The sequence below is a fragment of the Peromyscus leucopus genome, chromosome 9 (assembly GCF_004664715.2).
Source record: "Peromyscus leucopus breed LL Stock chromosome 9, UCI_PerLeu_2.1, whole genome shotgun sequence".
In the NCBI taxonomy this organism is placed as follows: Eukaryota; Metazoa; Chordata; class Mammalia; order Rodentia; family Cricetidae; genus Peromyscus; species Peromyscus leucopus.
Genome location: NC_051070.1, coordinates 49,126,936 through 49,151,941, shown reverse-complemented (window position 1 = coordinate 49,151,941; position 25,006 = coordinate 49,126,936). Strand labels below are relative to the sequence as shown.

At 37.3% G+C, this 25,006-nt stretch overlaps 1 long non-coding RNA gene across 1 annotated transcript; it reads left to right on the top strand.

Annotated features, from left to right (window-relative positions):
- The first annotated feature begins 307 nt into the window (after positions 1–307).
- LOC114698801 lies at positions 308–23,321 on the top strand. Its single transcript, XR_003735410.1, has 3 exons — positions 308–550; positions 21,087–21,131; positions 22,016–23,321. It is a non-coding gene; the product is annotated as an uncharacterized LOC114698801 (long non-coding RNA).
- Positions 23,322–25,006: the final 1,685 nt, after the last annotated feature.

The following is a 25,006-nucleotide window of genomic DNA, read 5'->3' as shown; positions in this document are numbered from 1 at the left end:
CTAATTTATCCATCACCCAGACTTTGTACAAGGTCCTTTCACACAGATACATATCTCAGACTACCAAACATCTGAACTAGGAAGCCTATTCAAATCACCCAGACTTGTAAGTAGCACTTGCCTTTAAGGGTCTATAAAAGCAGCGAATTTCAAGTTGTATATTATAATCATCTGTTTAAATATTTAAGTGATCATTTATTCATAAAGCCTTCCTCTTTCCTTCCCAAGATAGTTGGCATGATAGAGCAGCAATTATAAGGCGCTCATAATCATAATCATAGCAATTATTATGTTTTCTGGCAGTTCTGCAATAGTCTTTCATCGCAAGCCTCCAGAGATCAAGTTCTTCCTTGGGAACAGAGAGTGTCTGTCCTCAGCAGAGGTTCCAACCTGTGCTCCTGCCCAGGTCAACTGAGAAAGCTTCAGTACTGTCTCCACCATACCGAAGAGGCATCCCCAGTGGCTAAGTGTCACTCAGCAAACGAAGCTGTTGCATACTTAGCCACGCTTTGCTGCTCCAGAGAGTTCTTCATCCTTTGATATCCGCAGGGTGAGTGTAGCCAACTTAAAATTCTACAGTGCTTTCTGCTCCACGTGCCCTGCAATCGGGATCAGGCTGTGGATGCAGAAAAGAGTGGGATGTGGAAGATGGGTCTCTAGAAAACAAAAGGAGCTCATTTCTAAAGCTAGTTTAGTGTTCATTCAGAAAGGTCAAAGCTCTTTGGCTATGCCTGTATTCGTTCTCTCTCTTCACATGTGTCCCTGTGTTTAGGTTCATCAGTTTCATAAACAATGTGGAGTCGCATACTATGAAACTGAGCTCCACATCTGTCTGCTGGGAAATGACACCTTGGCTTTAGAGTTTGAGTCACGGGTTTCAAATAACCGACTGTCCCAACTGTCAGTGACTGTCCTGGTTTGGGCCAGGTAAGTCCCACATCGTAGGAGATCCCAGAGCTGAGGCAAACTAGGACAGCCAGTGTTTGCATTAATCATTGAGTTGTCTGCTAGTTGTCATTGACTGTGAACACCTTGAAGGTTGAAACTGTATAAAATCAAAACAATGAGTTGTTGAAAGAATCAGAGTTGATTAAGTAGATGAATAAATAGAATTAATTAGTTTTCTAACATTATAATTTTGAGAGGTTAATTCTTTTTCCGAGAAGGAGAAGCAAGAGTCTTATCTTTAAGTTTACTTAAGTTAATTCCTCAGACCTAACCCAATGCCTGGATTATAAGGCTTGAAGATCATAGCTAGGGCTGGGATCACGACTGGGAGGTCGGAAAAGTAAAAACTCTCACAGTATGATGATGTTGGAAGGATTTATGTAACCAGAGAAGAATACAGGGCTTTTTCCCCGTAAGAAGGAAGGTTAAGTGTTATGGCTTGAATATGTCATGCCAACTTTGGGTCATGGAGACATTGCCCTCATGAATGGATTAATGCTACTGTATCTTTCACCCTTTCCTTGTCTTTCCACCATGGGATGATGTAAGAAGCCTCTTCATTACATTATAGCTCCTGGATCTTGGATTTCAAAGTCCCTGAACTATGAATCAATAAATTTCTAATCATTATACATTACCCAGTCTGCAGTAAATGTATTATTCTAAGAGATCAGAATTGTGTTCTTGCACAGTCTTCTCCCCTTTATTACAAATGAGTCTACTGTATACCAACTTTGGTACACAAAACTCCACTGAGTCACTTCTACTTTCATTCAACTAAATGAGCACAGGAATCTATTAAAGTATTCTGGTAACTCCAGAGGTAAAGGCATGGGGAAAATAAAAACAGTCTGGCATTGTGCAGGTGGTACAAGGTTAAGTATATGTGCCTTGAAGCCTAATGTCCTGAGTTTGAAATTCATTGCTTCCTCTTTCTAACTCTGTAGCTTTGGTCAGGGTACAAAATATCACTAGTCATCTATTATTTCAAATGTGAAATAACTGTCACAGCATCTATATAATGGCATTATTTCAAAAATAAATGAGATGCAATATTTGACGCATGCAAAGCTCTTCATAAATGGTGGTGGCTGGCAATGCTTTGCTTATTGTCGAAATGCAATCTTTGGCATGTAGGAGCCATGACTTACCTCTAACTGAAAAATGTAATGCAAATATAAATACTTTAACACACATACAAACAAAATGCTATGGGCAATTTAAAAGACAGAGAGAGGTTTTATTCCCACTTCATTCAGACATTGGAACACTCAGATAAAAAAAATCAATAAACATACAACTCTGAGTGTGGAGATAATGAATATGTCTCTGACTTCATGAACCTGTAATTCCTTTGGTGTTGGGAGACTCTTATGCCTTTTCATACTCAACTCATAATCATATGTGTGTTAATCACTAAATAGAGGCAAGATATATCAGATGAATTATGGCCTTAAAAATTCTTTAATACTGGGTAAAGACCAAAAGAGGTTTGAGTGTGTTAACCCAAGTTCATGTGCTGAGAGCCATGATCTGAGGGAAGGTGTTTGATCTCAACTATCCAAGTTATTTTATTGTCATCATCTAGCACTATACAAACAGATAAAGGGAATGTCTTTAATTATCCATATGTACAATTAATAGTAAAGTTAACATGAGAACCTCTGAAAATTATAACTTATTAACTGATTAGACTTCTATTAGTACCTTTGTTGATTTCAAGACAATTTCTATTACATATATAATTATAAATCTTCAGATTTATAAGACCCTATTTAATTTAAAAAAAAACTTTTATTAGGCTTACGAAGGCCCAGAGACATTGAAATAATCCAAAGGACTATAGAGGAGTTTCTTCCAAATGAGGGTAACTCAGGAGATTCCTTTGCCACGTACAATAGCATTCTCAGAGCATGCCCACTCACGATACAGAAGCCCAAAAACTTTTCAATAGCTAAAGCCTAGGGTGAAGCAAGCCTCAGCAGTTCTGTGTCCTCTGCAGGGCCATTTGTCCTTGGGAAGCCTAGAACAACAGCATGTTAAATGATGGCTGTGTTTTACATCCTTCAACTTCTATCAGGAAAGCTGAGCGGGATTTTAGGTTTGCGTGTTTTTTGAGACAGGCTCTTACATAGCTTAGGTGATCTTGGGCTCCCAATCTTCAGCTTTTACCTATTAAGTACTAAGTTTAAAGATATGTGCCCCCACTCTTAATTTGATCCCTCAAATACCTGCATTTCAAGGTATTAATGCTCTCTCTCTAAACAAGGCCATCTATTTTTCTAGAAGTTTGGTGGGAAAGTTTGGTTTTATATTTAAGCTCATACAAGTGCATCATGATTTTCTTATGATAAATCTAGAATCTAAAAATACATGTACCTCTTTCAGGCTATACCCAGCACCCTAGAGAGCTGTGTTTATACTTCTCTTCTGCAACGTGGGTGGGATGTTTGAGTACTCGATGTGATGGCATTTTTCAACCGGCCAAACACAAATACAAGTTCCATGACTTTCTGTTCTGAATTTGCATACATTTCTCTTGTCTTGCCAGCACACAAAAGCAAACTCTAGCTGTAACAAATGCAGGGCTCTCTCTGCCTTTCTCTCCACCCCCAGGTTCCATACACTTGCATTTCCTTCACAGCAAATAGGGCTGTGTCCTTATGCTTTTCTTCCCCTGGAGGACTTGGAGTTTCACACAGTTATACAGAACAGCTGGTGGTACTCTAAGATTGTCTACAAGGCAAAATGCAGATGGTGATGACAACCATCCACGCATTGTCATTTTGCCCAGACGCTACCCTGAAGAGACAAAACTTGCACCAGTGAAATGAGCACATTTTCATGCCAGCTATGAGCAGACTGCTAAACGGCATGGTGTACTCTGGATTCTTTCCTTCTGTTATGTCCCCAAGACACAAAGTCTCAAGTGAGTAAGCCTGAGGTCAAGGACTAAGTGCCAGAAGCTTTTGACTCCAGGATCAAGAAAGACTTTTCAGTTAAGGAATGAGTGTCCAAGGTGATTGTGTCTTAGTCTGGGACACTGTGAAGAACACAAACTCCCAGAAAGCTCTGATATTTATCTATATGGTCCTTATAAGGGCAGTATTCAGATTGAATTAATTATCAGAAGAGTGACTAACATGATAAATGAATGGCTGGTGGACATTTTAGGAAGAGAGGTGGACCCTAGGAAAAACACAATAGACATTTTTCACAATATAGTGTTCAGAGTTCCAGCACTCCCCCATTTCATCTTAGGTATGTTATTTTAACTCTGTTAGCTTTGATTCCTCCATGCATAAATTGAGGTAACATTAACCTTAGAGCTGTTATGAAACCTAAACTATATATTATGGAAAATGTACAATGAGTGATGCAGTATTTTTTCCCAAGTAGACTTCTAAACAGCAATCCTGCCTTACCTGAGTTACAGAATCCAGGGTAAGAGTGAAGGAATGAAATGAAAACATAGAATTCTTCTCTGGACATGATAAATCAATTCAATTGAAATAGTACACTGTCGTGGCACATTTGTTCACTTTAACCTAGCCATTCCGAAGCTATATGAAATGGAAAAACCTGTTATTGTGGCAACAGTTCAGCTTCGGATTATCTACAAAACGGTCAAGAATTGCTATACTATATACTCCAAGGGGTCAAGATTATCATCTAGTTGCCAATGAGAGAAAAATTCACCAAAAATATACTCTGTAAGATGTTAGTGTGAATTCACTTACCCTAAGAGAAAGAAAACCACTCTTCCAAGTTCAACTTGAAAGTCAGAGTCCCTAACTTAAGAATTATTGACCTCTTGTAGCTTTTCTTGCAAACCTGGATAACTAATTTAGGTAGCACTGTGAGGATGTACAGGGACCCACCTGAAGAGGATGTCCTTATGGTTCAATCCTGGTTGCTATGGATTCAGGAAGTAGGTGTGAATCTGTTTCCAGGCTGTGAAATTTTCCCCTAATATTCCCAACATATGGCTGACAACAATCCATTCTTGAAGCCCCATCTTCTCTGAATCTGACATTGCTTCATCTGGCATGAGTTTGTTTTTCTTTGCTTTCCTTCACCATTTTTCTCCCCCTATAAATTCATTCCCACAGGAACACTTTTACCTGCACACATCTGTTATAAGTCATAATCACCTCCATATGACATTGCTTAATTTTTATGTGGTTATTTTTCTATTCCCTTGACTAAAATAAACAGCTTTTCTTTCCAACAGTCCATTTTTTAGGGTGTGTTTCTATAGAAGGATTTATGTGATTCAAAATACTCTGCTACCTGGGAAGAAATGAAAAGATTTCCCTTATTTGTTCTGATACATCACATTCCAGGGCTTTGGGGATCTGTTATTTCTTCTCTTGAGAGTTCCCAACACCATTTGGTGGTCCTCATTGAATAGTCCATACACTTCATCACCCCAGCTTACAGGAACTAGAACCCTCTAGGACACTGTGATTATTTATGACTAGTATCTTCTTAAATGAAGAGTAAAAGTTCATGGATTTAAGTCAAAAACAAAGCAAAGGGAAATATCAAGGGTCGTATATTAATATGTTGGAAAAAATAGGTACTTTCTTAAGTTTTTTTTTTTTTAAAGAATAGTTATCAGTCACCATAGTATGGTTATACCCGAAAAGTGGGAAACAAGGAGCATTCATTCTGCAAGAGAACTTTCTGCCTGGGTGAATTTCTAAAACTGTGTGCAACAGGGCTAAGGAGCCAGGTATAGGCCCCTGGTCTCCATCACTGAGAGAATAGCCAGCATAGCCAGGGGAGGGAGAGGAAAGAAAGAGACATAGACACACATAATGATTGCATTCCTAATGTCTGTAGAGGGTCCACATGGAGTATTCCTAAGGAAAGGAATAATGCATCCATGTGAGGAAAGTATCCGAACCTATGATTAAACAAAAAATGACAATAACTAAAACTGTCTACAGGTTGCTGAGGGAAAGGAATATTTATTGCTCTAATTGACTGGAATGGAAAGCATCATTCTCTAGGGGTTACTTGCTGTGAGGTAAGTCCACCAGAGAATACCAATGACATTGACACTCTTACAGACATACAGATAGACTTTATTGCTATCTGAGGGCTGCACAGCGAACTTGCCCAAATCATGCAGCCCCAAGCCTTATGTCCCTTTGTCTTTTATGCACAAAAGCTATGTTTTGGTTGTCACACTTTAGTTAGCAAGAAACAGAAGCCAAAAAGCAAGGTTAGTACATCTGGGACTTTCCTTGAACTATGGACTAAGTCTTTGTTCTCATTTTGGTGGTTATTGGGAGGCATGCTGCATTTTAAGGTCAGAACATGGTATCAACTGTGCTAGGGTCTGCAGGGCTGTTACACACTGAGCAAAGTACTCAGGATGCGAGCACCTCAGTGGGAAAGATGAACCCCAGATGTAGCTCAAATCTTGTCTAATAAAGTCTAAACGTATTACCCATAAGACGGAAGTTTCCCAAATAACTAAATCATATCAAGAGCATTGATCAAAACTAATTCCAAGAATAAAAGAAATCTAGCACTAAACAAGATAAATCTCATTTTATCTGCCTCTTGCTAAATTAAAATTTCCAGGCTTACAGAAAAGTACAAAAATGCAACCCCTATGAGGATTAAAAGCCATCAATCAGCAGAAAGTAACCCAGACACGACACAGCTGGTAGACCTGGTAGGTGGGAAATCAATTAATTTCAATATGTTCAAGAGGATGTTAAATTGTAACACAGAAGCTATTACAGGGACCCAAATTTAAAATCTGAAAATTCTATATTAGAGAATAGTTAGATAAACAAGAATATACCAATAGAAATGATACAAAGAAAGTACAGAGAAAAAAATGGCTCCATAAAAATGAACACAGAAGCAGTGAATTCAATTTCAAGTGGCTAAATATACATGTAATTCTATCACTAGAAGCTTGCTGCAGGGAGGAGGACAAGAAAAGAATATTTAAATAGAGCCTAAGAGAGATGGCTCAGAGGTGACAGCCACCAGGTGCTCTCCCAGAGGACCCAGGTTTGATTCCCAGCACCCACATGGTGGCTTACAACCACCTGCAACTCTAATTCCAATAAATTTCACTCCCATTTCTTGGGTCTTAGGATACCAAGCATGCCTGTGATATACAGACTAAGATGCAGGCAACATACACACACACACACACACACACACACACACACACAACTTTACACATTTATACAGTGTTTTAAAATTAATTTTAAGAAAACAAATGTTTTAAAGGGCATTTCCATAAAACTGGCTGCCACTTCATCCCCAGCTAGACACTGCAGCTCCCACAGCTCCACAGTTTTCACTGCAGCACCGTGCATGGCCATGGCTGTTCATTCTACAGGCCTCGAAAAGAAGCAACAGAGGTATGCAAGAAAATCTTCACGGCCACCACTCCCCTTATGGTACTAGCCACACAGTGAGTACTTCATTCCCACTGCTGTCCACACAACACCTGTGTGAGCCTCTGGTCTGATACTGTTTCATGGCCTCCAATGGGCATCTTCAGTGCCACCACAGTGTGTCCTGTGACAAGGCATAGCCAGGGAAGGGATAGGATAAGGAGATGATACTGTAGTGTCCGCTAGAAACAAAGCCAATACTGCAAAACAAACAGGCTCCTTAAGACACATCTTCAGGGGAAACTTGCTTTACTAAAAAGATCTCCCTACAAAATGGTAGAATTATATGAGCCATCAGAGGCACCAATTAATTTGGGGAAAAGGTAATTTGTTAATTCCAAAAGAACACAAGAATGAAGACTGCATTCAAGACCCATGGGACATGATTAATTGAACAAAATTCCCATTTTTTAAATACTCAAAAAAGAAAAGTCAGAATTACAGAAAATCTGGTCAATGAAATAATAGCATAAGCCTTCCCCTAATCTTCAGATATGCATATCCAAGTACATAAAACTCATGGGACCCCAAATTGACATGACTCTGAAAGAGCTACACTACAGCATACCACAAACTAATTGTAAAATCTACATGGTAAAGAAAGACTTCTAAAACTTTACAGTAGAAAAGCACCAAGTCATGTTTTATAGCAGCTCCATCAGATGGACAGCGAATTTCTCCATGGGAACTCTGCAGGTCAGGAAAGAAGGAAATAATATAGCTCAAGTCCTGAACTCTCAATCAAAATTACTACAAGGTTATCTTTGTTGAAGAAATGATGACTTTTCAACATTTGTTTTAAATTGAGGAATTTATGGTCACTAGATCAGCTACACATTCACACATGCTTTAGGGTGTTCTATTATCCAGAAATAAAGTTAACCACAATCATGTGAAAACTTAAACCTCATTAGAAGAACAAATACACAAAGAAGAACCAAACCCATCAGTAGATAAACCATCAAACCACAAACACAGAAGAGAGGAAGAAGAGCAAGGAATGTTCAGATCAAACAGGAACCTCTTATTGTCATTTTTCTTCCATGTATCAAGAGTAACCTTGAATGTTAATGGACTAAATTTTTCAATTAAATGATACAGACTGATAAAAAACAAGACTAAGATATGCTTCCTACTAATAAATACAGATCAATGCTTCAGATAATACATGTAGCATAGTTTTTTTTCCTCCAAACTAAAACATTCCCTCCTTAAGGATGGTCCAAAACCCATGATATTTAAAAACTCAGAAGTTAGGAAAGTATAAGATACAAAGGGCCCAGTGTTATGTAAGTAGTAAGGAATTGCTGGAGAAGCAAAGGCCTTTTAATGCAGCTGCCTACAGGTCTTGCAGAGAGCTCTAGGGCTACAGTGCTTGTGCTTGTGAGCCATAACCAATGCTAAGGAAGGGCTTTTCCATGATGCAGTTACCCTGAACCCTCTCGGGTAGCCCCAGTGGACCTGGTCACTAAGCTAGACTTGAGAGGAATGTCTCTTGATCTGAACACAGTGCTCTATTTTGGGTGAATAGACACTTGCTTGTCCCTTCCCTAGCAGCAGTCACACAACATAGTTGCAAAGATTCCCAACAAAAATACTAGCAAATCAACTTCACCAGACACATCTAAATGATTACGTAAGACTTTCCATCTTCACAAAGCAATGAATGATGAAAAATCTTATGATCATCTCAATAGATGCAAAAATGCATATCAATCAACATATTTTCATTTAAAAAGATCCTTGAATATCAATACTTCATTTTTCCATCAGTATTTTATATTATTTTGGTACTTTTTTGTATTTATTTTATTTGGTAAGAACTATTGTGAATGGCACCACACTTATTATTTATTGATTTGTTTTTTTGGCATGGAAAACTACTTGGTTTTGTGTTGCTTATGTATCCTGTCCTCTAAACTCAGATTTATGGCTGGACACTCCTATGCACATATTTTTTGACAGTGTAATTTTTTTTACATTGTTTCTTTTATCTCACCATTAATATAAAAGTCATGACTCTCTCCCACCTCTCCTCCTCCTGGTAGCTGCTGGGATTTCCTCTTGCCCATACAGTTGTTTTTCTCTCAAACTCTAAAGAAGTCCTTGAGCTTCCTGCTGACTATTTTTTTTTTAATCAGTGAGATTACAAACCAACCCAAAAAGGGTAAGTCCAGTACTCAAGAAGATAAAAAGTTTAAAGAAAAACCTGATATTAAATAGAATAAAGGGAATGGTGATCTCAGGGCAAGACCCCATCCAACTAAGCTTTTCACTAGTGAAAGGAATTAAAGAAAAGCTTAAAATCAAAGGAAATCACCAAAAACAGAAAGCTGATGAACAGCTATAATTGGACAGGGGCCAAGTCCCAGCCCCATCAAGCAGCAGAACTTGGCAACTTCAACCATGTGGTTCTGGTTCTAAAGTACCTAAAGGATACAAGAAGTGACATTAGATATCTACAGAAAGTTCTACTCAAACCCTGCAGAATATATATATATATATATATATATATATATATATACACACACACACATATATATATTCCCCTCAGCAACTCATGGAACATCTATGAATTACTCTATATTATAGGACACAAAACAAATTTTAACAACTACAAGAAAATACAAATGATTTCCTGTATTCTATTTGATCACAATGAATTAAAACTAGAATTCAGCTGAAGAAAATTGACATAAAATATGCAATCTCATGGAGGTGTAACAATACACTATTGGATTATCAATTTATCCTCAAGAAACAGCAGTAGTGAAATAGAAACGTTCTGAGCAATGCAGGAGGCTGGAAACACAACATATTAGATCCTATGGGAAAACAATGGATACACTTCATAACTATGAAATGCATACATGGAAAACTAAGGACAATATTGGGGCTGTAGAGGTGGTTCAGTCAGTGAAGTGTCTACCACACAAGCACAAGGATCTGAGTTCAGATCTCTAGCACCCACACAAAAGCCAGACATGGCAGCATGCATCTGTGACCCCAGGGTTTGGGGTGAGAAGACAGGAGGAATGGTCTCTGGAGTTTACCAGACAGATAGTTTAGTCAATCAGTGAACTCTGGGTTCAGTAAAAGACCCTATCTCAAAATGTAAGGTGAAGAATGACTGAGAAAGAGTCCCAATATCATCATCTGGCCTCAACATGCCCACATCCCCCCAGCATGCTAGATCACAAATACCTTGATGATGCATTTCAGGTCCCTATAAAACAAACACAACAAGCCAAGTTCAAAATCAGTAGAAGAGGGGCGGCAGGTAATTAAAAACAGGGCAAAAAAAAAAGTTGGTTCTTTGAAAAGACAAAACTGACAAATGCTTAATTAAACTAACCAAATTCCAAACAATTCAATTCCAGATTACAGCCCATAATTGTGGAGAAGCCAAAAGGACCAGGCTTTAAAGCATCTAGTCACACCACTGCTCAAGAGCAGAGTGAGAATGAATGCGTACATGTAATGCTAATACTCAGCTTGCTCTTTCCTTTCTATTCAGTCCAGGCCCCAGCCCAGAAGATGGTATTACCCATATTTGGTGTGTGTCTTTAATTAATGCAATTAAGAAAATCCCTCACAGGCCTGCCTGCCAGCCAACCTGATCTAGTGAACCCCTCATGAAGACTGTTTTCCCAGGTGACTCTACATTGTTTCAGGTTGACAATTACAATCAACCATCAGAGCAATCTTGAACAAAACAGTCAATGCTAGGGATATCACCATATCCTTTTTCAAGATAAACAGAATGGAACTGGCACAAAATCAGAACTATAGAGAAATGGAGTAGACAAAGGATGCAGATATAAGCCCACACAGATGCCACCACCTGATTTTTTTTGACAAAGATACCAAAAACATATAATGGAGAAAAGATAGCCCCTTCAATAAGTGATGCTACAAAAATGGATATTTACATGTAGAATAATAAATGAATTTCTCTATTTCTCATCCTGTATAAAAATTAATTTTAACTGGATCAAAGGCCTTAATGTAATATACCACAGTCTGAAACTGTCAAAGGGAACACATCAAGAATATCAGCATGGGCTAGGACCTTCTGAAAATGATTCCAACAGCTCAGGAAACAAAACTAAGAATTCACAGATAAGATTGCATGAAATTGAAAAGCTTCTGCACAGCAAAAAAAAAAAGTGAAAGGAAAGCCTACAGAATGGGAGAAAACCTCTGCTAACTACACATCAGACAAAAGAGCAATATCTAGAATACATAAAAATTTAGAAGACTATATACCAAGAAACCAAATAATCCAATCAATAAATTGGCTGAGAAAATAGTTCTCAAACTATGAATCATTGAAATAAATTTTCAACATCTTCAGCTATCAGGGCAATGTGAATTAAAGCAATATTGAGACTCCATCAACCCAGCCAGAAAGGCTATAATTATGAAAACAACTAGAAAAAATTACTGGCAGAGATGCAAGGGAAAGGGAATCTATATAAACTGCTGGAGAGGATGTACACTAGTCAAAGCATTGTGGAACTCAGTATGGAGAATCCTTTAAAAACTAAGGTGTGCCACATGACCCATCTCTAATACTGTTGGGTATATACCCAACAGATGCTACATCAGAACACTACAGAAATGCTGACTCACCTGTTTGGTTTGCACTGCTCACAATAGCCAAGCTAGGGAATCAGTCTGGGTGTCCATCAGCAGGTGAATGGATAAAGAAAGCCTGATATATGTCCTCAGAGATTTTTAATTCAGCTATAAAGAAAGAAATTACACCATTTGCAGAAAAATCGATGCAATTGCAAAGCATCTAACTTAATGAAATAAGTCAGATTAAGAAAGAGAATTATCACATATTCATTATGGATTATAGATTTAATATGGAGATATATAAAATCAGAGTAAGTAATAGAGGACATAAAAGTAGACGCAAGATTATCGGGGGAGTAATAAAATGCTAGGAGAGAAAACAAGATGTAGAGGAGGATATTATTGAAGTATGTGCTATATCTGTATGAAAATATCATTATGAAACATCTCTTTGTACAATGGCTATATGCCAATAAAGTTAATAACAATAAAGAATAGTATCCTACATTAGCATTATAGCATTAATTTATATGCATTCACACAGGAAAATGCTTAACTTTTTTAACTATATTATATTCTGAGTTGCAGAAAGGTAATTCAGTTTGCAAATATCCAATATCAATTACAACATGAAAAGGAAATGTTCATGAATTTACTGACTTGATGACTCTAATTTTTCTCACATAAATTCAGAGAGAAAGAGAGAGAGACAGAGACACAGAGACAGAGACACAGAGAGACAGAGGAGAAAACAACAACTACTATGAGATAGATGGTATCTCACCCCAGTTAGGATGGCTACTACACAAAAAGCAAACCTGACAAAAGAAAAAGGAAAGAAGCCATGCCTATACATGGTAGGAGTACATATTGCCATCATTATGCAGAGCAGTGCAGGGGTTCCTAGGAAACATTGCTGCCCCATTCGTGAGTGCTTATCCAAATAAACTGAAATGAGTTTCCAAATGTGATGCCTGCACTCTCATGCCCATTGTGGCACTGTTCACAATAGCTAACTTACAGAATAAAAAAGAACATCTGTAATGCACTACATATAGTTAAATAACATTCTGTATATAATAAAGGAGGGAATTTTGGGATTTTTGTAGCAAAAATGGATGACTGGGGACTTTAAATTAAAAAAAAAATACACACACACACACAAAAGCAATTACCACCTGTTCTGTTTCATAGGCAAAAGTTTGCTGAGTTGACTGTAGAATAATGATGATCAATGGGGAGACTCTAAGAGGAGATTGGATTTAATCAGCACACCCTATATAAAAGAAAAATGTCCCACTGATCATTAGTACTATGTACAATGAATATATGGTAATAAAAATTTAAAAAATGGTACTGAAGTTAAGTATTTAAATACACACACATATGTATATATCCAGACAGAATAAGAAATTTCAGCCTAAGTCTATAACCCACGGAAGTATCTTTCAAAAATGAAGATAAAATAAAAAGCTGCTCATAAAGCATAAAATATTTATCACTAGTAGACCACACCCACTGGGTATATTTAAAATAAAATAGTTAAGACGAAAAGTATGATACCAGGATGAAATCTGTTTTTACAAGCAGAAATAATGAGCACCTCTAACAATTCTGTGGGCATTTATAAATGTGTTTTTTCCATCCCTGAATCTCCCTGAAAAGTAATTGAGTGTTCAATGCAAATAACAATATAACGTGGGTCTTGGTAAACCAGTGGTCAATTTTATTTGTAGTTAGAAATGTGTAAAGAGTAGACATAAATTTTCAGATACCAGTAAGGTACAATAATGAAATCCCTTAGTAAACAATAAACAAACCTTTATACATTCCTTTACTACAGCTCCTGTAACAGGGTCCCCAAAGTAAGTAGCTTTGATCTAAAGCAATTTATTTTCTCTTAGTTCTAGAGGTTAGAAGATCAAGGTGCTGACAGGGTCGTGTTCCTTCTGAAATTTTTAGTGTAATCCTTGACACTTCTTAATGCCTGTTTGTCAGAAATCTGTGGCTCTCCTTCACTTGCAGCTGCATGCTGGCTTTTAAGTCCACACTACAGGAGCTTAACCTTAGTGTAAATTCATTACATCTACAATACCCCTATTCACAACAAAAGCACACTCTCGGGTCTCGGGAATTAGAACTTCAAACTACCTTTTAGTGGAGAATGTATAATTCAACTCATGTCAGTTTGTATTCCTTAAGTCTGTTTCCTTATTGTTTTGAATCCTGATGTCTTTAGAGGATATAAATATATATAACAATAAACCGTATAACGGGTATGTAAATTAACTTGGAATGAGAGTTATTTATGCCACCCCAAACACATTAGAAAGACGAGATTCACTATTGACATTAACCTTTAATGCTTCCCTAGACCACAGGAGTCTCTGAATAATTTTTAATAAAAATATCATCTTTAGAAGAGCAGCATCTCACACTGAACTTTTCTACTTTCAGAGACAGTGGACAATTAAACTGTCAGGCTCAAATCTAATGATAGTCTAGTAATAAACTACCATTTTGAAATATCAATGTATTATCCTAGATATAGGGAATTATGGCGGGGGGGGGGGGATCTGCAGGCTTTATGGCAGGCAGGGAAAGATACTAAGAGTGAGGTGAGAATGAAACTCAACCAGCCCATTTGGGTAACCAGTCCTGGGCCAAGACTTCTTGAAGACTGACCAAGATCACTTTACTTTAGCCATATTTAAACACAGCACCATTTTGGAAAAAAGTATTGAGATAACAATTAACTCAGCTCTGTGAGTACACCAAAGCTAAAGACATGTTTCCACTGAGATTTTTTACAAAGTACATTTCACTTCATTCACAAGAATGGGTACCATTGACTCAGAGATAGTGCCCAAGATTTAGAGTCTAGGGAGACTGCCTGTGGTAAACATGATGCATGGCTCCAGGGTAACATAGATGTCACTCAGGCTGTTGGAAAGTACAAATGACATCTCTCACGAGGATGAGTTTTATGGCCTACAAATAATGCTCAAGTCTTCAGTGTCTGAGATAAGTAAAACATGATGCTGGAAGATATGGGCAGAGCCTGTCTCATCAGACGGCAAAGGATCATCAGGTTGTAATCTACATTTTTCCCTGGCCTTCCAGAAAAACAGCCAAGCACCTCATTTCACTGAAGAGGTAAGTTGTGTGTTGAACCCTCCTGGATTCTCCAGTGCTCATCTATGTGCACAAGGCCTTTTTGCCCTCTACAGAGAATGTCAAGATTCAGTGTTTCACACTTTACAATAAACAAGAACTCCCATTTATAATTCACACTACAAAGGACATGACCACCAAAGTCTGTGCTAAGTCATTTCACAGAGTGTTGACTGTGTACCTCCCAGTCAAAAAACCAAAAACTGTACAGTAATAGTTTTCAAAGAAAATTTAGTAGCAACTTCTCTAATAAGAATGATTTCTTTATAATTTAAGCTACACAACATAGGAGAGAGATGAGGAATAAAGCCTAAAATGTATCATTGTGATGGCACTAAGAATATAAAGGGATGAAACAAGGAGAAAGCAAGCTTCACATTCAGGAAATATTTTTCTTTCATCAAAATGGAATTATTAACAGGACACATTGGAATGAATAAAGCACAGGTAAAGTCAGGTCAGAAGGTCAAGTGGCAATGACCAGGTATAACACAAACTTAGAGTAAAACCAAAGCAAATGTTAGCACCTAAGATCCCCACTAGAAAACAGTAGATTGCACATTACAAGGATTCAATAAATCGAAGATGTTATAGTATCATTTGATAATGATACAAAAATATGCATATCAATATTTAACAAAATTTAACTGCCTTGTTAATACAACTATGCATGTGTATGTAAATCAAGCATTTAAAATATAGTATTATTATAGTATATATAGAGAAGGCTGTGGTTTTTGGAACATGCTGTAATGATAAGCAAAATAGATCATGATATTTGTAACAGAGAGTGAATATCTATCATTTCATTTAAAGACCAGAATATATTTTTTTCCTTTTGTTTATATGATTCCAACATGAATTATGTTCCCTTCATTTCCAGGGCAGGACCTGAGACAGAGACTTGGTCAAGCAGAGCACTGTATTCCCATGGCCATGATGATTAGTTGAGGTTGCAAATCAGATCTCAGAATTTAGTAGAACAATTGGAAAAGAGAGCAGTCTCCACCCCTCACTGTAAATAACAGCAGATTAAGATGGCTGGATCTAGCAAAGCTATGTGTTAGAGTTAACAGAAAATAAAGAACTTTTGATTGAAGAACAGACTAAGGCATTCATGATTACCATGTCAGCAGGCAGAGGATGTGCAGTTCTATGTAGAGAGAAAGAAGAAAGGCAGGCTCAGGCATGTCAGCAAGTAAATGTAAATTTCAAGAAGGAATGGAACAGAAAAAAAAAGGTAAAAGGAATCCATTATGTTTCAAGAGGAATCTAGGAACCCCAAATACTCATAAGAGATGAACAACAAAAGTCCACCCAACCAGAAAAACAACAAAAATTAGTAGACTATCTCAGCATGTCAACAATACCCCTCTCCCAAAGAAAGGCCTGAACTCAGCAACAAAAAAGACAAGAGTGATAAATATGTTGAAAAAAGCACATCTAGCTGCTTGTTATCTCCAAGAAACACACCTTATTTTCAAAGCCCAGAGACTGAAATTCATAGGATACCAATTTACCAAGTAAATGGAAACCCAAACCCAAAGGTATAGTTATTCTGATATTAGATAAATTAGGCTCTAAACAGAAGTTAGTCAAAACAGATTAAAATGATAATGATATTAGTAAAGGGAACAATCCATAAAGAAATTTAATAATTGCAAATGTATAAACACTGAATGTTGGTGCTCCCAACATAATACATGAAAAGTCAGACAGATTCCAATACAATAATTGTGAGTGACTTAAATGTCCCATTCTCAGCTTTATATAGACAAATACAGCATCCTAAAAAAAAATCAAAGAAATTTCAAAGTAAAACTATAGCACTAATCAAGTGGACTTGACAGAATATATACCCAACAAATGCTTTCAGCACTCATTGAATACTTCCACAAAACATATACTGTCACAGCTCACAAATCAAGTCTTAACCAAGAATCTCAAGTAATTTTTTATATCTTATCAGCCCACAGTATAACACCATTAGGTCAATAACCAGAGAAACAGAACATGCATAAATATTTATAGATTGAATTATATACCAAATAATATACTCTTAAATGATAAGTAAATCATAAAAAGCAATAAGGAGGAAAATTTTAAAGTCCTGGAATCATATAAAAATTAGAACATAGGGGTTGGGAATTTAGCTCAGTGATAGAGCAATTGCCTAGCAAGTGCAAGGCCCTGGGTTCAGTCCTTAGCTCCAGAAAAATTAAAAAAAAAAAAACAATGAGAACACAACTTACTAGAATGTTTGGAACACAGGTAAGGCATGCCTTACGCCACTTAGATTAAAAGTATCTCAAATATTTAAAATAACGATAATTTCCAAGGTCTTAGAAAAAAATTAAAGTAATTTTATTCCTCAAGCAATAGATGTCCAGAAATGTCACAGCAGAAATTAACAAAATGAAGATTTTTAAAAAATCAAAGAATTGGAGAACTAAACCATGTCAACAAACTCTCATACAACCTAACCAAAGCAAAGAAAAGCCACAATATAATTACAGATAAAAGGGAAGGTTACATAAAGTTTCAATGAAATGCAGGAGGATCACTCTGAAAAATTTATATTCTGAAACACTGAGAAATTTAGAAGATAAATTCCATTTCACATTCACATAACAGCTACCAAAATTAAATCAAAGGCATAAATCATTTAACACATCCATAACAAGCAGTAACACTGAAGCAGTACTGAAGTCTCCCTACAGAGAAAAGCGCAGGTGTGAGAGACCCTGTGCTGATACTCCATCAGTCTTAAAAAAAAAAAAAAAAAAGAACTAAGGCCAGGTCTTCTCATATACTTCATAAAACAGAGAAGGAAAGTCCCTCTACAAAGCACTCATCACTACCTTGATATCAAAACTGAATAAGGATAAAATGAAAAAAGTACACACCAAAAATTCTTGAAAATCAAATGTGAGAATACATTAAGACCATACACCATCACCAGGTCCATTTAATTCCAGGGATGCAAAGATGGTTAGATATACACACATGCATCATAAACATACCACAAGTAGACTTTAGTACAAAAATCACATGGTCATCTGAATAGATCCAGAAAAAGATTTTTTTATTAATATTTCTTCATAATAAAAGTTCCCTCCCCCAAAAAACTAGAAATAGGACTATCACTCAATATAATAATGACTGTTAGCAAACTTAAACTCTTAGCTAGAGCAGTATGACAAAAGGAAGGAAGGAGGGAAGGAAGGGAGGGAGGGATATAAATGGGAAAGGAAGAAATCTACTTATCCCTATTTACTAGTAGAATGATCCCATTCTAAAAGACTTTAAGACCCACCCATTCACTTTAATCTGCTAAACACTGTCTGCAAGGTAATACAATACAAAATGGCTTTAAAACATACAATGTCTAGGAATAAACCTAACTAAAGAAGTAAAAGATCTCTAAAAGATGGAAATATCTCTCATGCTTGCTGGTCAGAATTAATATAGTAAAAATGGCTATATTACCTAAAGTGGTCTATGAACTGAGTGCTATCCCCATTAAAAACAAAATATATTCATAACAAGAAAAAAACCAAAATTCATATATTTACATACAAAGTAAGCCTAACCATAAAGCAAGACTGAAAAAATTATAATAAAAACAATGAAGCATGCTCTAAGATGGGAAGAGGGAAATTTAGTCTCTGGGTTTGTCACATGATATTATTAATTGTCTGGTTTTTAACAACAAACACATGAAATGGGAAAAAAAGGAAAATGTAGAAAATAGGAAGTGTCTCTAAGGAAGCAGCTACTTGGACTTATTGAACCAAGTCTCTACATCAGCTCATATAGCCAGTGAACCAAACAGGGATAACAAAATGGCTCAAGGATACTATACTACCCATATGTAACAGGGTCAAAAAAGAGAAGACATTTTAAGACAACCAAACAGAAATCCTACAGGTCAAAATGTAACTGAGATTAAAGAAAAGAATTGCCAGCCTGGTGTAAAAGAAAATTTAAGCAGGCAAAATAGAAGAAAAAGGAAAGGCAGTAGACAGATAGGTTAATTTAATACTTTGGTAGTTTGAATGCATTTGGCACTAATAAGCTCATAGAGAGTGCCACTTTTAGGAGGTGTGGCTTTATTAGAGTGTGTATGACCTTGTTGGAGGAAATATGTCACTGTAGAGGTGAGTTTTGAGGTTTCCTATGCTCAGAATACCATCCAGTGAGTCAGTTGACTTCCTGTTGCCCCTGAGTCAAGATGTAGGACTCTCAGCTCCAGCACCAAGTCTGTCTACACATCACCATGCTTCCCACCCTGATGGTAATGGATTGAACCTCTGAAACTGTAAGGGAGTGACCTCAATTAAGTGTTTTCATTTATAGGAGTTGCCAAGGTCATGGTGTCTCTTCACAGTAATAAAAAACTAACTAAGACAATACTCAACTTGAGGACTTGAAGAAAGAAAAAAATTAATCTGTGGGATATTGGGCATATTTAGAGGTACAGAGTCAAAAGTGAAGAAGATCATAGATGCTAGAAACAGTATTTACAGGAGTAATTTGAAGGAAGGTCTATAGGACCCCATGGGCCAAAACTAAAAAAAAAAAAAAAAAAAAAAAAAAAAAATGCAACTCTTCCTGCTACTTTCTGATTGGATTTTAAGTTCCACACCATACCTGAAATCATTATTAGCCAAGAAGCTGTGATTAGACAGGTTCTAGGCCCGAATGGGGAAGCTACTGCTATGATGCTAAATATACATAATATTAAACTGACTCCTAATGACTTATCAATTTATGCATAGATTAATACATTTTTTAATCCTCAGTAGAGAAGCTTATATTTCCATTATTTGGTTGTTAACAGTGACCTACAGCTAAACAAGGTGCAGAGAGATCTTAGAATTCTCAGCCCTAAATGAATGTCTATGTCACACACCTACCCTCAAAGCTGAAGGGTCTTCACAGCAAAAGGCATGGAAAGACAGTGAGAGTCAGAAGGGGTGGATGACCATAAAGAAACAAGAATTTCCAGATACAATCTGGCAACTGAACATATGAACCCACAGAGACCATAACAGCAAGCATAAAACCCAGGTAGCTCAAGTCTCATCGTGGACAAGAGGAGGTGGGCACAAAGCCCCATCACTACCTGAGGAGTTGTTGGTATTTGATAGTGGCTGGGAGAAGAATCAGTTTTCCTTAAGCATGCAACCTTGGTAGGCTGTCCATGCTTGAGGGCCGGCCCCACACTGGGGAGTAGTGAGGCAACACAAATTGGACTTAGTGAGAGAGGAGTGGGAAGCAGAATGTGAAGTTGAGTGAGTAAGGAGGTGGGGTCAAGCTGAGAGGAGTTGGAGAGCTAAAGATGATCAAAACACACTGTTTGACATCTTCAAACAATTAAAAAAATATAATTTTTCCCAAAATTATTTAGAAAAACTCAATGAAGCACGCACGCACGCGAGAGCACACACACATGCATGCACGCACATATACTCAATGAACTCTAAGTAGAATACACTCAAAAATATCCACACCTAATTCAGACATGAAGGCACACCTATAATTCCAGTATTGAGGAGGCAGAGTCAGTACTATCATGAATTCAAGGACAGCTTAGGATCCATGTTGTATGTGACCCTGATTTTGAAGCAAGGACATAAAAATATCTATACCTAGAAACATTAGTCAGATTTGAAAGCCAAACACAAAAAGATAACCTAGAAACATTTATCATCTTAGAAAACATGATTATTTAAAATGCTCTTCATTGTATCTTAGACAGGTATACAAATTATGGAACACCAAAAGAAAGATTATCTTTATTATAAAATAACAAAGGATTTGGCAGCATCATGCTTTTCTGTGGAGGACACGGTGGAATTTGTAACATGATGAATTTGAACGTTTAGTAGAGAGATCTAAACAAACTGAGGTGAATCTGATCTCTGTCTCCTTTCTGCTCAGCGCACAACATGAGAGGGAAGAGATAAACTAAGGATACATTGTTGGGTGAGTAGGAACAATACTTGATGATTGGGAAATTTTTACCAGAGAATGTAATCTAGGACCAGGGTGTGTCTTAGGAATCTCAGGTGAGGCCAGAAGGAAACATGTGGGAACCTGAGAGAGTATGCAGAGAACTTTTTTGCATGGTGGCTTCAACTCATGCATTGCTTAAACAACATCCAAGTGTCTTAGATTTGTATGGTAGCAGAAATGCTGCTGGCCTGAAAGAGTCAGCATGAAATGAGTGAATAACTGTTCCAAGAGAAGAACCAAAGCATCCTCTATGAAGGGGTCTCCTGGGTGGAGAGGGTAGGACTGTCACCTCATGAGTCAAGAGGGAAGGATACCACCCCTGCAGCTGAATGGTCATTCTCAGATGTTAGCATCCTTTCATTTACCCTGTGATAGGCTTCAAAACTGGTTACATGACACCTTTTCCTTTTCTCGATATTCTGAATTGGAATGCCTACCCTGAGCCACCATTATCATTCTACTTCAAAAGCCAAGAATGTTTGGCCCGATTTAACGTACTTACAGCTGGAGAGGAATTTTGTACCAGAAATAAGTCCCATCATGAGGATCACCCATAAATGACTTAGATGACTTAAATGAAATATGATAACTAGCTTTAATTTAGATTTGATACTAGAATATTTAATATTCTTGGGAGTGTCTCCTCTTCTTCGGCAATAACACAAAATGTGGAAAGCTAGAGTAAGGACAATTAAAGGTTGAACTGTGTACCCTAAAACAGTACATGTTGATATCCTGACACAATACTTGTAATGTTAGCTTATTTGAAAGTTGTGTCATGGAACATATAATTACTCCATATGAAAGGCATGCCAGTATACAGTGGGCTCTTGGGTATGATGGTGTCCTCACAGGTAGAGACAAGTAATCATGGAAAATGAGCTCTGGGATAAGTGGTTCTAAGAATCTCAAGGAGTATACTTCCTCCAAGACTTCTAACTTATGGAACTGCAGAAGGGCATACTTCTGTGATGGTAAGTCATGTATTTTGGGTCATTTTGATATGGTAGCCTTAGGAAATAAATACAAATCTATTTAGAAAGTGTGCTTTAATAACTATTTGAAATATTTGGATAACTATATGTAAAAGAACAAAACTGGGTCTTACCTCACCCCATATATAAAAATTAATTAAAAATTGATCTTAGACATGCATTAAAGTTATTAAAGATGTAAAGTTATTAATCCCATAGCAGAAAGCATAAACATTTGTGACCTCAAAATAAGTAACTTTCTTTTCTATGAAATAAAAAGTACAAGAGGCAGAGCACCTTCAGCAAAATTTCAAAGCTGAAATCTGTCTTCAAAAATATCTTCAAGGATATGAAAGTGAAGAACTGAGAATCTTTACAGGTCATGGTAAGGAATTCTCATCATGTACACACAGAAACATATGCATGTGCATGCACACGGGTGTATGCATACACATACATATTTTACAAGCCAAGCATAAAAGACATCATAATTCCTAATATCTGAAGACAATTTGAGTAGACCTTCCTTCAAAAAAAAAGTTATAAGAAAACAAGTACAGGATGCATGAAGGGTGCTTAAAACCATTAGTCCTTTGGGATATGCAAATCAATGGCACAAGGGAAAAGAGAAGTAGGAAAGAGTGGACATCAACAGTAGAGGCACTGGGTAAATGTGCAAACACTCGAGTTCTTATCCTACAGGTTGGGGGGTGAAATACTGTAGCCATTTTGGAAAACAGTTTGGCATCTCTACAAACAGTAAAAATCATGTTGCCACATCGCCCATAAAATTTACTCCTAATGGTATTCAGAAGAATGAAAAACATGTCCACAGCAGCATTGGTCATCATATTTTATTTGACCTTCTAACTTGAGTGAGACAAAACTGTAAGTAATTCTAATTTGCATTTCCCCGATAACTGAAGGTATTGAACATTTCTTTAAATGTTTCTCAGCTATTTCTTTCAGTTTGATTTGAATCTGGTGGGAGGGGAACATGAATTCACTGCTGGAGGAAGTGAAAACTGGTGTAGGCAATATGACAGTCAATGTGGAGGTTCAACATAAAGCTAAAATTAGATCTACCACATGATTCAGCTATTCCATACATTGGTATGTAGCCAAATGACTCTGTTTCCTGCAATACAGATACTTGCTCATCCATGTTCATTGTCGCTATATTCATAATAGCCATGAAATAGAAACAGCTTAGATGTCCATCAACTGATGAATAGACAATGAATGAAAATGAGGCATGTTTACATAATGGAATATTATTTGAAAAATAAATTTGCAGATAAATAGATGGAGCTGAAAATAATCATTCTTAGTGAGGTAATCCAGACCCAGAGAGACAAACATCAAATGTTTTCTCTCATCTGTGGATGTTAACTTTGAATCTTCAGATAGTTGTGTTTCATTGGAATATCCATAGAGGTCAGTGTGGTAATATTTTATTTGTGCTGAAATGTGGTATTTTATTTGTGCTTTAATAAATAAAGTTTTCCTGGAGATCAGAGGAAACAGCAAGCCATTTTAAGTAAACAAAGAAGTCAGGCAGCAGCAGTAGCACATGCCCTTAATCCTATCACTTAGCAGGCAGGATCTCTGTGTGCTCAAGGCCACACTACGGAACAGAGCCAAGCATGGTGACACATGCTTTTACTCCCAGTACCAACCATAGAGTTCTGGAGGCCTATACAGACAGGAAGTTCAGAGCTGGCCAGGAAGAGGAAGTAATGTAGCTAGACAGAGAGCAAATCAGATGGCAGAACAGCAAAGCATGTAAGCCTGGGTAGACAGGAAGTCACTCTCTTTGGAAGCTGCAGAGTTGGTAAGGTGATGTTAGCTCATGGTTTGTCCTAGTCAGCTGATCTTTCTCTCGGGCTTTAACTCAAATTTCTGGCTCCATGTTTTTTACTTATTAAGACCATTTAGAAATTTGTTTACAGGTCAAAGGATTGCTAAAGGGTCCAGGGGATGAATGGAAGGTCACTGGTATAAAAGGTAAATGGAAAATAGAAGAGTAAGGCTAAACAATGACGAGGGAACAGAGGGGCAGAGGGCAGGGTAAAGGAAAGAATGTGGGTTAGAGAGAAATAACAGACCTTTCAAAACGTCATGTGGAAATCTACTACTGTGGAAGCTTCCATATATATGTATACGTGTGTGTACGTGTAAAGAGTTTTAATGGAGTTATAACAGCAGTAACACCCCCAGCAAACCAGATTCTCAGTGCCAGCTATGGGTTTTCTTCCTCTTTTGGAGTTCTTGTCAAATGAGGTACTCCCTCCCTCAAACCATAACAGGTTATTGCCAATGCTATTGGTTACCATCTAGAACTTGACAGCAAGACTTTATATTGCTGAAGATATGGCATACTTGAACCACAGATCATGGAGAATCAAGATGGCACTGACCTTGAAACCTTATCTCTAGTGGCTAGCCTTCATAGTGCTGGAAGGTTCTGTGCATACTACCAGAGGAAAAGAGTAATCAGCAGTCATACCTAATCATGAACTCTGCAAGCTACAGTAATGATTGGCCTAGCAAGGCATGCCCACTGGTACAGCAGTGGCACAGGTATCATGGAAATAACCAACCACTTTTTGATTGGAACTTGTTGCATGAATTCTAAATGGTCCTTTAATAAAAACCAGAGCCAGATAAATGCTGAAAGATCAGAAGGACAAATGAATAAGCCACTAGAGAAACTTCTCACCACTACTGAATCCTCAGGCTTAAGGGAGGGGAGATTCTGTCTCCACAAATCCTCAGACTGAATGCCTCTGAGTCCTCAGCCAAGAGGCTCTAGTTCCTATCTCCTCACAGCTTACATTCCTTTCTTTGCCCAGCCATTTCACTTCCTAA